Here is a 14591-nt window from a genome sequence, read left to right on the forward strand (position 1 = left end):
TCGTAAATATTATCTCAGTGGCAAAATACTAAAAGGATCTATACATGTTTTTTGAAAGCAGCCTCAGAATTACTTTTCTAGATCAAAGTTATGCTTAAAAGCAAGGAGCTCACCCACTTTTCCTCCCATTCGCACCCCTTTATGAACCTCAGATTTTTGCATCGTGAAAATGTGACCAATTTTGCAGGTAGTTAGGGACAAGGAGAGAAAATGTTCCCCACTTTCCTACATTTCTGAGTCCAGACAGCTTTACAAAACCATTTCAGATGTTAAGCCATGAAGTTTTCTCCCTTCGGAGGTAAAACTGAGGGCTGATCCCAGCAGGAAGGTGGCAGCCTCCACCTCTCATCAGGATAAAGTCAGAACCTTCACAGCACCCGTCACACAGAGACTGGTTTTGGCAAGGGGTTATGCCCAGCCCACACCGTGCCTCGGAATGGCTTCTACATTTACTTTGTCTAAAAAAATCCCGCTGTTCTCAGTGAGGTAACTCACAGCCCATAAAGCTGTTCCAACGCAGGAGACGTGCAAAGACTGTAGCTCAAATTACAAGCTATTGAAAGAAGAGACTGACACCTCTTAAAACACATACACCTATAATCCCAATGGCCACTCAATACTAAGGAGTCCAAAACACCAACTAAACTCCATATCCCATTTAAAGACAGGTTCTTGAGCTAACAAACACAAAGGGAACAGAGCTTGCCTTTTCTTCTTCATCACCCCATAAACACGGTTCCCACACTATTTTCCGAGTGCAGGGAAATTCCTGAGAACTGGATTCAACGTAGATACCCCTATTTAGGCAGCCCATAATCCCTGCAGCTCTTTATAAATCTTCTGATGGTGGATTATCTATTTATGATTAGTAATAGAAGAAAAACAAGAGCAACCTTTAGGCTTCTCTGAACTCTGTAGGTCTTTGGTCAAAGTGGCCAGAAGATCACCATACCATAACAGGCTCCCCCATGGCTTTCTGTTGGTTTTCTTTTCTTGTGTTTTTTTGTTTGGTTGCTTCTACCCCTCCCCACTGCATAAGTATCCCTAGAAGAGGAGGAGGCCTGCAGCACGGAGCAAGTATGCTAATGTCGTATCATCCTAACTGCCATGCCAACGGCAATCACACACACGCCCGCTCACATGCGTCTGCCAAATAATCACTTAAGCAAGCATCAACTACAGAGATTAGCAAAAGCATCTGACAACGCGCAGATCAGACAAGAAACATGGGCTGAAGGGACAGCTTAGGAAAGTGAGGATTTAATAAGTGAAACGACATGAAGTTCCCGAATCAAAGCTTGCTATATTTTTGGAAGATTTCTGAAAATCCTATCTGTTGGCCTTAGATTTTCTTTTTCCACCCCTCCTCAGTCCCTACTGCGTATCAGCTGCACCCAGGCAGACTTCTAATAAAAGCAAGTGACTCTTGCACAAACAAAAACATCTTTGTGACCTCTGAGAAGGCAGCAATCCAAGCAAACAACCAGGCAATCAGGTGGCACAAGCTACTGGGGAGCAATCGGAGCATCTCAGGGGCCTTTCGTCAGTACCAGAAGGAAAGCTAAGCCACTACCATAGAAGACTGGGTTTCCAGGAGAAACCACCCTAGGTGGAACAAGAAGTTTAGACTACTTCCGTTCAATATAGTGGCAGTGGGGAGGCTACTTTTGAATACATAATTTATAGTGTTCAAACTAAAGGAACAGAGTGTTTTCTTACCAGAATTAAGGCAGAGTATCAGAACAATTTCTTGATTTATCTTTAATTTACTAAAAGGTGCTTCACTCCAAAAGCACTTTCAATAAAAGTAATGAAATTCTGCTGCAAGACGTGCAAGAAGAGCCACAACCATTTACCAGATTATAAGTCATTTGTGTCTTATTTTGAAGAATTTGTCACCAAAACAAATGGGTGGGCACCTTTCTAAATCTTAGGCTGAAATCTATAGTTCTTATTATGATGAAGCTCTTGCTGAAGCATCAGCTTTGCCTGAATAATGGTTGGAGGATGTGTGCTTGGTTTAGTATTAATCTCAGCTTGACAGGAAGAATATGATTCTTAGTGAGCTGAAAAAGATCTCAATATGGAAATGGAAGAAGTTCAGTTGTCCAAAAGCAAACTGTGAGTTTGCAGTGCCACAACACTACAGAGACAGCACGGTATTAGAGGTGCCATCTTTATACCAAGCCTATTTCTAAGTCCCTTCCTACACCACTTTTTTCAAAGACAGTAGACCTTTCTTAAGAGATCCATCCATTACCGTCTAACAAAGTGCCTAGAGGAGCATCACAGAAATGTTAAAATGGGCATTTTGAGCCAATGTGAGTCTTTCCACTGTTGCTTGCATGCTGTAAACCTGTAAAAAAAAAAAAAAAAAAAAAGACAAAACACCTGTAAAATAGTTATTTTTAAATACAAAGTTTTTGATATGAGAACTACCTACACACAGTATTAAGTACACTTTGGATGCTCCTGTCACAGAGGGAAAGATGCTCCAGACTGTGAGCCTTCTGTTGCAGGCTACAGATGGGCGCATACATTTGCATTGCACTACTAAGGCTCTTTTGCACTTTGAGATACATGATGTGTGAGAAGTATAGCTAAAAAAAAATAAATACATACATAAATAAATCTGCTGTACTAGTGATCCAGTCGAAACAAGGAAGCCTTAAATGCAACAATCAGAACATCTTTAGTTGGTTATGAAACTAATGCCAGTGTTCACATGGCTCTGAGAAACAAAACCCAAGAACAAAAAAGGTTTTGTGCCTGATATCCAATGGAACTGAATCTGAGAAGCCAGTTCAGTCATTTTCACTGCTTGCAATCAGACAGGGACACTCTGACTTCCACAGATAGCTATGTATTTACTGCTTGTGTCAACGCACAGGGAATTCATCCTTTCTTATATACCCGTAGAGCACAATTAACTGTTTTTTACCTTTCTAATCCTTAGGGACAGCCTAAGACAACAGGCGGATGCAGGTAGCAAAGTCAGACAGTGAATACAACAGCAGAATGGTCTATCTTCCTTAATGAGCTCAGAAGATCAAGACCAACTTTGCACTCAAGCCTGAGAAACAGGCTACCTCCACCTCATTGCCAGCATCCCTAGTGCTTTGCCTGCCTCCACTGCCACCTGGACCAGCCCCACTAAGACAACAGACCACCAGCTAGGTGTGGAGAGAGAGGCTTGGTGAAGGAAAGAAAAGCCTACCCAGCCTCCTCTTCCCTCCCAGTTGTTCTGTCTGGTTTTAATCTTGGGAGGAGAACTTACACAGACAGCGAGTTGCTCCAAAAATATTGTTTGAAGACAGCAAAAATTCTACTTGTTTTACACTGTTAGCTAGCGGTGGGCCAGTGTCAAAACAAGCTTTTGGACTGAGATATTAGAGAAGTTCCCCTCTTTTTCTTCCCTCCCCACAGGCACTTGACAATAGTATCATCTACAACTAAGTGGGGGATGTTTACAAGGTCCAAGCTACACTGGAACTCCGTAGAAACTAATGAGGAAGGAAGATTTTTCTAACACTCGCGTGAAACATTTAATGAGCTCTGAAATAGTGCTGTCAGGCCTCAGAGGAGAAAGGTCCTGTTTAAAATTGAACTTTCCAGTTTACTAAATGGCAGTGGACTGGAGCCCCAAGCACTATTTATTTTCAGAGACTATTTTTATCAGAAAATCCCCAACTCCTGTAACGTTCTTCTGCTCTAGAAGTCTTTACCCCTCTGTCGAAGCTGCCATGCAATCAATGGCACTTGCCAAGTAACATGCTCGTAGGGCCCAAATTAACATATATAATATATTTTTCTTAATGTAATGAAACCGGATTTTGCCTCGGACATAGTTTGCTCTACTCCTCACCTCCAGAGGTTATCCACGTTGAAACCAGAATCTGCTCTTCTGGGAAGGCAAGGAAGGGCAGAGGCTTTTTGGAGTGGAGGGACGGAGGGGGTGGAAATCACCTGGCTGCATCAGTAATACGTCTAACTCTTTATTATATTCACATTCCCCCTTCTCATCTCCCATGAAACTGCCTACAGCTGTGTTCTCTCAACCTTCGGTCTGAAAGACATTAAAAAGCAGTCTGCAAGATGACTACAGTTTTTAAAAAGTCACTCCCACATATGTAAGCAAGCAAGGAAATGAGAAAAGTTTTTTAAAAAAATAAAAAATCATCATGGTGCCACGGCAGGAGGTAGAGCCAAATATTTTAAATGGTTCAGTGATTCCATTCCTTGGAGTAAAATAAGGTGAGACTTATTGGCCAAGAGAGCGTCTAGTTTGCTAAGCCCCACTGACCCTTTCTACCATGATGAGGTAAGCCATGGCTGAAAACTTAACAAACTGAGCTATTTTAATACCACTACATCAAACACCACCTGCAACAGGGCCTTTTAAGTCTTAAAGGTCCTTACTTTTCACTAGTGAAAAGACTGTGAGCCTGAAGAGGGTCTGAGAAGTATTAATGAACTTGGCATCACAAAACCAGTTCTTCTGGCAACTCAGAGCACACAAAATTTTAAGCAGCAAATTCCAATACTGACTGCCAACTCTTATTTCATGGGTTGGATCAAGCTCATGTTAAAGGTAGTGGGATTAAAGGGTTTCTCCAGCTGATGACCAACTCCATTTGACATACGTTCAACAGTTTGCAAAGCATATTTAAATAAATAAATACATAAAAATCTACTAGTCTTTATGTAGTATCTATTACAGTTGGCACAAATAACAGGTATCAGTCCCTTGGAAGTTAATGACACACAGAAGATACGCCTTTCCTCATCTTGTTTAACTGCTGCTGTGTCAATCCACGGAGACACCGCCATACCGTTTCTTACGCAACTAAAATGCTCTGGGAGTTATTGTAGTAAAACGCAAACATCCCTATTACAGAAGACATTGCTCGCTCGTTTAATTTCATTAATTAATGAATTTCAGCTTCATAAAAGCTGAAGAAAGCTCATGTGAGACAACTGACTCAAATTTCCCCCAGCCCTCCTCAAATGCACGCTGAACACTTGACAATGCCCACTTTTCTATTTTCCTCTCCACGGCTCCATCGGAGAGGACCCTCTATGCATTCAGAGCAGCACAATGGAGAATGATTTCCAAAGCATTAACTTGGAGCCATTGAGACTTGTATGTTTTCAAAATGACTCTATTGTGCTCAAAGTATTCTAGACTACCCCAGCTACTCTAGAAGAGAGTCTTTTTCCCTTTCTCAAAACGTCCATCCCTCGAGCCATCCCTGGAGTGCATTGTTGGGGCTCATTCCTTAGTGCAGCGAGTTCCATCAGTCAAAGCTCAACAGATACAAATAATATCAGGATATGGATATAAATTAGTGCGACAGACCCTAAATAGTTTTGACAGGTTTAGTAAGTATATATAGCGACACAGAATGCTATTCCTGCTGTCAGACATCAATATGTAGACAGAAGATTGGGGGCACCATGGAAACTCAGCGACATAAGAGTGGTATTGATTGGATAGAAAATGAGGCTGCAATTTAAGCTTAAGGCTGCCAGAGATGCCAAGAATGGAGAATGACCTCCAGCAGTGAATTTTCAGCATAAGCTCCCTGTGAACAAGCCAGTCCAAGAAGGATAAATCAGGGACAAGCTCACCAGGGATATGGGTCGACCGAATGCCGGCTACCAGATGAGAATCACCCTGTGTGTGCGCGCGTTACAGTGACCTAGTTCATTCAAAGACAGCATTTTGAATGGTTTATTATGGAGGCTTGAAACAAAGAGATTTCCTCAATTAAAGTCCTGAAATGAATCCTCTAAATGAAAATGCTTTTGATACACTGATCAGCAAGAGGTTGTAAATATCGAAGCGAAGCGTACATTGTTAAAGACCAGTTCCCACAGAAAACACCCCGGTTGGGCGTGTAGGTAATGAGGGGGCCCGAACAGAGCAGGAGGTTTCGTGAGCAGTGCCAGCTCCATCCCTAACGCCCCAGTCTTACACTAAAACACTTGCTGCACTATAACACTTGATAAATCATATCCACACTGCCATGAAAACACACTAAAATAAAATAGAGTATGAGTTAAACGAGTGCATTTTCAGAGCTCCTGTAAAAGATTATTTTTAGTTGTTACCTGAGGAGTCGGGAACAACCGTTCCCAGAATGATAGAGAAGAAACACAGGACGTGTCAGGGAAATACCTTGCTGGAGCCACGATTGCTGGAAGTCAGCTAAGTAATAATATTCACATTAGTGACAGAAAGATGAATCTACACAAAACATCCATCAGCTGTACAGCTGTGTCAGGAATAAGATAAGCCTCCAAAGTGTTCTCAGTGTCAATATGGGCGCTAGAGGAACACAGGCATATGGCACTGGGATAGCAGCACTATAGTTTGTAATACGATAGTAAGACCAGCCTTCTGCTGGCAAGGATGTTATCAGCCACAGGCAGCATCTCAAATAACTGGCAAAAGACACCTGAATAATTGCAGAAAGTCTTGTTTTTCTTAGGCCACTTCTACACTATAAACAAAGACTTGACATGTGTTAAAGAAAGACCTCTTGCTGGCTTCTCTTTTTTCCACCTAAGAGCCTGCTCTGGAGCACGCTTAATTCAGTAAGTTTCTGTCCTTCAATTTCATCCAAAGCTTCATAAGCAATAAGTCACCGAAGAGTTTAAGTTTAGCCTGGAGATGGGTATATTAAACCCCTGCTTTCTTTCCATTTAGGGAGGGTCACTAAACTATGCAGGAGGTTTTTTTCTTGCTGTTTTTTTGTTTGTTTGTCTTCTCCAATGAAGTACCCTCTCCATTCACTTCCAAATTTTCATTACTACAGCAAATTAGCAAATTTTGTCCCAAATATGCAGGTTCCTTTTTCCCTTCGGACCATTTCTCTTGATCGAAAGTTCAGACTTTTTTTTTTCTTTTTCTTAATTCTTATTTCTTTGCATGGAGGAAACAGAAATACACAGAAAAAAAAAAAAAAACACATAAATTTACATCAGTTCAAGCACGCTGTCCAGAAAACATAAAAGACGAGTATTTCTTTGTCACAACTTTTCCCATACCCTTCCCATCTCTCTATTTCCCTCCATCCCTTCCCTCCTCCTCCCTAATACATGCAGTTACACCCTCCATCTATTTCTTTTCCAATAAGTTGAACTTTGCTAAAAGCTTGGAACAATCAAGCCCCAAGGGGAAAACAAGGAACAGGCAGAGAGTTCAAAAGTCGATGAGCCACAGGTAAAGCATTCTTCCACTGTCATGCAAGTCACTTGGAGCAAACAGGATCTAATTAAAACACCTACCCACTACTCATAGCTGCAGGGTTATCTCACAGAGAAAGATTTAATGCATGTCGCAAACATGTCCACAGTGCTCCGGAGACCCAACTAGTTTCTAGGGTTTACATCCTAGAATCCAGCTTCAGCGCGTACCACTAAGCTAACGCACAGTAGATATTCACCACCAAAGCAAACCACTTGCAGTGTGGAAGTGTGCGACAGCCAACTGGGACATGTAAAAGAAGCCAATGAGCTCCCAAAGAATGAAGACTACCTTTCCTCTATAAAAAAAACTCTACTTTTAAAGAGGAGAAGATGAACGAGGGTAAGGAGTTAGAAGCACCGATGTTGGAGACCATAACACATTTGCAGAATAGTGTGTACGCTCAACAGGAGGAAACAGTGTTTTCACTGTTGTTAAGCCAGATTTTGTCCCAACCTACCCCTTTGGAGGAAGTCAAAGACACAAACTAACGATGGCAGTTTTAAATAGATCTATCAGCACTTGCTGGACTCAGTTGTTCCACCAAAAGTAAACTAGGGATGAGAAGGCTAAGACACAAGAAAAATAACATTTAAAGTGCTCAGTTTGAGGGTACAATTTAACCTCGTTAACCCGAGTCTCCACCGGAACATTCCTGGCACACGGCAACTGGGACCTGCAGGAGGTTTGCCGCTATGGGGTCACTCTGCTGCCCTTTTGTCCTCTCGAAACGGATCAGCCCGAGGACTCCTGCCTCCTTTCCCCGCTGGGTCACGTCCCCCACTGCCACCTCTCTCTTCTTCACCCTGCCTCGGCTTTTTAACGCTCCCATGGACCAAACCAACGCTACCACCCCCAGCGTGGCGGCCGTCCGGCGCGGCAGCTCTCCCCACCGCCCCGAAGCGCGGCGGGGACACCCCCCCGCCACCCCGTTCGTGCTCCCGGGCACCCCCAGACCTCGCTCCCCGCCTGTCCCTCGGACAGGTGTCTCCGGGGCTGCAGGTGCCCCCCCCGCCCCACCCCGCTGGGTCCGGGCTCCCACCCAAGCCCACGGCCTCTCTCCCCGCCACCCGCCGGGCGGCGAGGGCAGGCGAGATGGGGCCGGGACCGCAGAGCCCCGCTGGGGCAAGTCACTTGGGGATGGGACGAGTCCCCTGGAGCCGGGGCTAGCCCCCCGGAGCCGGGGCAGGGCGGGGGGCAGCGCTTCCCACCCTCCCCTTGGAGGAGCGGGGCGCGGGGGACACCATCCCTCGGGCAGACCCCTGGAGCCCCCGCCGCCCCCTCGGACTTACTTCGGGCGGCAAAAATCTCTTCTCCCGCAGCTGAGAGGGGCGAGCCGCGGGCGTCCCCGCTGAGCAGCGGCTGCTGCTGCTTCTCCTACTGCCGCCGCCGCCGCCGCAGCGCGTCCCTTCGCTTCCCCACGGACGGGCTCGCCGGCCGCCGCCTCACGCCCCGCTCCGCCCGCGCCCCGTCTCTCTCTCCCGCCGGAGATTTCTCGCCGAGATTTTTATACTGGAGGCAGGGAACCTGATCCGCGCTTTGACTCGGCAGAGCCCGGGCTGCGGCGAAGGCGGCGAGAGGAGGGCGGCGGGCGGGCGGGCGGGCGGCGGGGCAGAGCGAGCGGTCGCGCTGCCCCCTCATGTGATGCGGCGGGGGCGCGCCCGACGGGCGGGTCACCCGCGGGGCAGCCTCGCCCCCGCCGACGGGGACGGGGGGTGCGGAGGGTGGGGAGGGGGCGGGACGGGACCGCACCGGGGTGGCTTGCGCCGACGGAGGGGCTCGGCGGCAGCTCCCGTTGCCCCCGCGGCGGGGGGATCGTGCCGCCGGCAACGGGCTTGTAAGCCCAGGCGACTTCCCTTCCTCTTCATCGCGGCACCCCCGGCCGCCGGCGGGGTGAGGGCACCTCACGGTACCCCCCCCGGCCGGCGCTCGCCAGGGCCTCAGCTGCTTTTCCAGGCACAAACATCTACAGCGTTTGCCCGGGTAGCCTTTGAGCTGTCGGAGTTTGGGGAGCTTTTAACTTTTTAGCCTCGCTGACTTCCAGCTTGCCACTTAGCCCACGGCAGTGTTGGACTGGACATACGGCTGGGGGAGAAACAAAAAATAATAATAAAAAAACCCCAGCTTTTCATTTCAATTTGGGCTGAAAGCGCCATGAGAACAACTTTTGTCATGGTGCTTCAACACTTCTGGTTGCAGCGTTTGCTGGACGTATATCAAGGCTTTCATTTAAGAGCAGGCTTTCCCAACTTTTAGGTTCATTACATCCACTGAATAAGCGTGTTCCCCAATCCGCCGTTTAATTTAAAACTAAGTGGACTTGTTCCAAACTCCAGGCAATTTTGGTGTAATTCCCCATCCCCAGAGCAAGTCTCTGCCTTGATTTGAAAGACTGGGCCCATTGACTGCTTGGGTCTCAGTTGGGGTTGCAGCTTGCAGCTCCTGCTCCAGGTTTGCACGGAAATCCAGTTCAGATTCTTCTCCTGTTTCCCGAGGAATGAGCTAAAAAAGTAATTTGTCTGGCACCGTACACATTGCATCATCTAACACCTACCATCTGTGACAATGAAAAGCACTGTGCGGCTGGTCCCAGCGTGGGCAATTGCACCCACCTGGAGTCTTTCTTAGTAAAGTAAACTACTCCCTTCCATCCACACCTTGGCATCTTCTTTTCATCACACAGTTATGTGTTTAGTCCTGGCATGGCTGCTCAGGATTTGCACCACCGGCAGATTTAATGACAGTGATGTAATTTAAAACAACAACTTTGATTTGCAGTCTAAAGTGGCTGGAGCGGGAGTGAATATTCTTTCTAGCAGCTGGACGAGTGGAAATGAGCACTCAATAGTAAACTTCGTCTTCGTGTTTCAGAGCGTGAAAACTGAATGGATCTTTGATAGGTAACTTGTACCCTCCTGAGGGCTTCTCAAGGAAATCCTGGCATCACGGTGCTAAGCACCACAAACATCTAGAGGAAGACACTTTCCAGCAAAAAACACCTGGTAGTGGTCGATGTTTTAAGCCCTCAGAGTTTCTCCATATGCCCACAATAGCACATTTCAGATGGTCAATCATGTCTGTGTAACAAAGAAAAAGTAGGAAAGACGACAAAGACTGATCCGTAAATTCACCTTCACTGAAATGAAAACAGACCGCATCGAAGTGGGTTAAGAGTTTTCTTCTTTTCCATAGAGAAAGCTGAGTCTCAGGTAAACACTGAAAACTTAACATTTTCAGCTTTTCAGAAAACAATGGAAACTTTCTGCAGAAAGCACCTGCTTTTCACAAAGATGTGCATGACGTTAGAAGCTTCATTTGTCCACCAAATTTTAGAAGCAATGTCAACAGACAATCTTTGGCCAAATTTGCTCACAGCTTTTCTTCATACCTAGTTTTCCATAGCTCAGAAATTAATGTCCCGAAGCTGAGTGTACACGCACAGAAACTAGTTTTCTGTGATAACAGCTTGGGCTTTGACTCAGAAAGTCCGAAATAAAACCGCAGTTGAGGTTAACACAGCTGCTCAGAGGACAGATTATGGTCTGAAGCACCTGTAGCTGAAAAAGAAAGTATCTCAGTTTTCAATTGACAAAAAGTAAATGTGTTTTAATGTTAATATTATTTCTGTCTCAATGGCACCTTGAGGCTTAACTGAGGTTTCCATTGCAATAAGCACTGTACAAATACAGAAAGATATTCTTTGCCCCAAATTGCCCGCGGTGTTTGATGTCTTTGATATTAATGGAATTTCTTGACTGAACCTTTGCTATTGAGATAAAACTCGTAAAGACATAGAAGGAGATGAGATAGTTGGTGAATACAGCAGTCTTGGGAGGGCCAATGTAACTTCTTTTGCCAAGAAAAAGTCACCAACTATATGTTAATCACAGCCTTAAAGATGCCTATTGTGCTGGTTCCCAGTGGGAAAGAACAGGACATCATGGAGAAAAGGGACAGATGGATGATAAGCTATGACGATTTACTTGACACAGTGATATTTTCCTTATTAGAAGAACTGTGAAGTTGGAGAGGTTTGTCTCCAGACCTCCTCTGCTGTTTTGTTTTTCCTGACTTTGTTTTCCAGACAATGCTTTATTTCTTACATGATGTCTGTAACTACAGCCTAATCTACATTTCTTGTGACATACAGAAAAATCCATACTGAAAAAATAGTTTTTGACTGTTGCCTTTCTAGTGTGGACACACAGCTAACCTAGAAAGGACAATTTTTTGCAGATTTCCAGTGATACTTACCTTTAAAATCCTCAACATTTGTTTACAGCTGCTGGTTCCACTCTGATCAAAAAGCAGAGGTGAGGAATGGACTGGCAGCTGTAGAAGTCCAATTTCAACTTTCATGTATCCTCTTTGTTACCCAAACCAAAAATTGGCAACCTAATGAAAAAGAGAGACACCACTGAATTTTCTTTTAAAAATGCAAAGTGAAGGTTAGGGCTATAAGAAGTTACAAAAGGACTTCTGATTGATGCCACATGGAAATGCTCTCATAAACAATCGAAAAGTATTACATCCCAATTAGAATCCCAGTTCAATCAGTAAATGTTCAAGGCAACTTGGGGGAAAGAAACTCCCAGCATTAGATATGGTTTGTGCCAAAATGTAGAAAACCACCCATAATAAATTTCCTCTCACTGAGGTGGTTTGGTTTTTTTCTTTGACAATAACTAAATTTTCCCCCTGAAGCTGGGTTTTTTAGTGCTTTTAGATAGTCATTGCACAAGCCACCTGAAGGAGGTCGTTACTTGAATCTCATCAGCTTCTAACAGGAGTTTGCACTTTTTTCCAAAGACACCCTTGACAAATTCTGACTCTCAAGCTCAAACTACAAAGTCAGAGGACAAGGCTTTATGCAATTTTCTCCCATGAAGCGCCTCACTGTTTTTGGTCCCACTGCTGAGTGGAACGAGGCTATACTTTTCAAAGAGCCAACATCACCCCTTGCGCACCAGTTAAAAGGTCAGCTTGGGCTGAGCTTGCTGTGTGTGTTTCAGATATGCTGTAAATATCAATTTCTTTCTCTCGCCCTCCCTAGCCATCAGCAACAGCAGCTCCAGGAAGATGTAATGTGATTCCAGGAAAGCAGAGAAGAGAACTCGACAATAATTTAAAGATTTTTTCACCTTTTGCTCCACTGTCGTTCCCGAGCTATTGAGCTGCCAAACCCTGGCAACTGAGTGCCCTGCATCCCCACTCCTGCGCTAAGATCAGATTTCCATTAGTGATACTGAATTATTTAGTGAATGCACCGAAGATTGAAATCAACTACTTCTGAGCTGTGTACCATCTCACTCTATCTTTCATTTCAAGCCTGCACAATGGCAGGCGTATTGTCACAGAGACTATCCATCCTATAATTAGAGTAGAAAAATCCATGGAGTTCAAAAATAATAATTCATATCTCATTCCCTAGTATTAAAGTAATTCAGTATGTAAAAAAGCGGTTTTCCCAGATGTATGTGGAAGAAGGCAAATAGAGAGCACAAACCCAGGAGACTTATTCTTTCATGTACCTATGCTAAAAACTTAAGATATTTGAAAACAAAGTCAGTGTCCCAGAACTTGGTCTTAAGTTTCAGTCACCAAACCATGAATACATGTTGTAACTTTACACATTTGACTGATTCTATTTTCTACAAAGGGATTAAAGCTCTTGTGCTCAAAATTATTCATGTGCATATATCTGCACGCTGCAGTTTGAAATCCACAAATATAATGCAACACAGCAGGCCCTTCCAGATCCCCAGCATTTAAAAGACTGCTGTTCATATGTTGGCTTCTCTTACTGTTTTCTTCCTTTGTGCTGGCAATCCTGGGAATGGAAGTCCTACATATCCAGGATTTGAAGACTATTTTGTATATATAAAAAAAATCTTAACGATGGTAAAAAGATTCCTGCTTTGCGTACACCATCACTTTTTTTTCCTATTCAAATAAACATATTCATTTCACTCTGGTTTTACAGTTCGGGGTGAACTATAAACCAAAACAAAAAGCCATTTAATTTTGAAGGGCTGAGCAAAAGCTACCAGCTTTGTTCTGTTTTCTGGAGTTTTATCACTATGTATTTTTGGGTAAAAATCAAAGCAAAATGCAGAAACAAAATGTTCTTCCATCGAAACAGAACCAGTAAAGTTGACATTTTGATTTGGTTTCAAACTTCTGGCAGAAAATTACTGAATAAATAGAAGGCAAATTTCCTTTATCAGTTTCTCTCAGGAAGAATTTGATTTGCTAATACCTATTTTTTCTCAAAGTACTATACCCACATGCCTAACTACTCCACGAAAGGACTGGCTTTAGAAGTAGAGAAGGGAGTATTTATAATCCCACCAAATCAGTCCTTGATACTTCATTAAGACAGTCGGCTAGTATCAGTCATAGTACTAAATAGCTTTCCCCTAGACACTGAACTGAAATGGGCAATTTTATTCGCAGTGACAAGCCAGCGATAACAAATTTGAGGCGCTAACTACATAGCGGTCAAGTGATTGGAAAATGAAAAGCATTCCAACCCTGCGCCTATGAGCTGAACCATAACACACAACCATTTTCCAGTTAAAGGTAAAACAAGGGTAACCACATTTTGAAATACATAATTAGTACCTTTCATTCTGTTTATATAACGCCGTGATTTGGGACAGGTTGGCCGATGACAAGATGACAGATGTTCTCCCCCACCTCTCGCTCTAAGGAGAGGAAGAAGAGAGATAGAGAGAGTTACAAGTTTAGAAAAAAACTAAACTACTTTAATGAACTATTAATACTAAAATAATAAAAAAAATACAATGAAATAGATACAATATAAATAAATATATACAGAACTGGATCAAGTTCCTAGGGGGATGTCACTGTGAAAGTTCCAGACTGGACTCGGTGACAAATGGGAACGGGAACACACTGACTGGGATCGAAAGGCAGATGAGCTGAGAGGGTCCTCCTCAGATGTCAGTCACTGGAGAAAGAGAGCCATTGAAGAAACAGTCCATGGAAGAAGAACCCACTGAAGAAGCTCCAAAGACAAAGAGCCAACAGAGAAGAGCAGGAGACAGAGAGCCAACTTGGCGCCTTTGATCCCTCAGCTTTTACACTGAGCATGGCAGATGGGGATGGAACACCCGATTGGTCAGTTTGGGTCACCTGACCTGTCCACTCCTCCCCACAGGTGCGACCCCTCCATGGGGTAAACAACCAAGTCAGCTCACCCTGGTTGCCACGGCAACAAGTAAGAGCAAGAGCCTCTCGCACTGAACAGAAAGTTGGCTCTGCTCCACCCCGAACCAGGACATATGATTAAAAGAAATATTTCTTCATATATTTC

At 44.3% G+C, this 14591-nt stretch overlaps 1 protein-coding gene across 1 annotated transcript in view; it reads right to left on the reverse strand.

Moving 5' to 3' along the window:
- The window catches only part of PTN (pleiotrophin), an 82642-nt gene extending 73745 nt beyond the window's left edge, over positions 1–8897 (reverse strand). Inside the window, exon 1 of the mRNA XM_063319682.1 lies at positions 8545–8897. The gene's annotated coding sequence lies outside the window, so the exon portion shown is untranslated. The remainder of the gene's footprint in view (positions 1–8544) is intronic.
- Positions 8898–14591: the final 5694 nt, after the last annotated feature.

The sequence above is a fragment of the Chroicocephalus ridibundus genome, chromosome 1 (assembly GCF_963924245.1).
Source record: "Chroicocephalus ridibundus chromosome 1, bChrRid1.1, whole genome shotgun sequence".
In the NCBI taxonomy this organism is placed as follows: domain Eukaryota; kingdom Metazoa; phylum Chordata; class Aves; order Charadriiformes; family Laridae; genus Chroicocephalus; species Chroicocephalus ridibundus.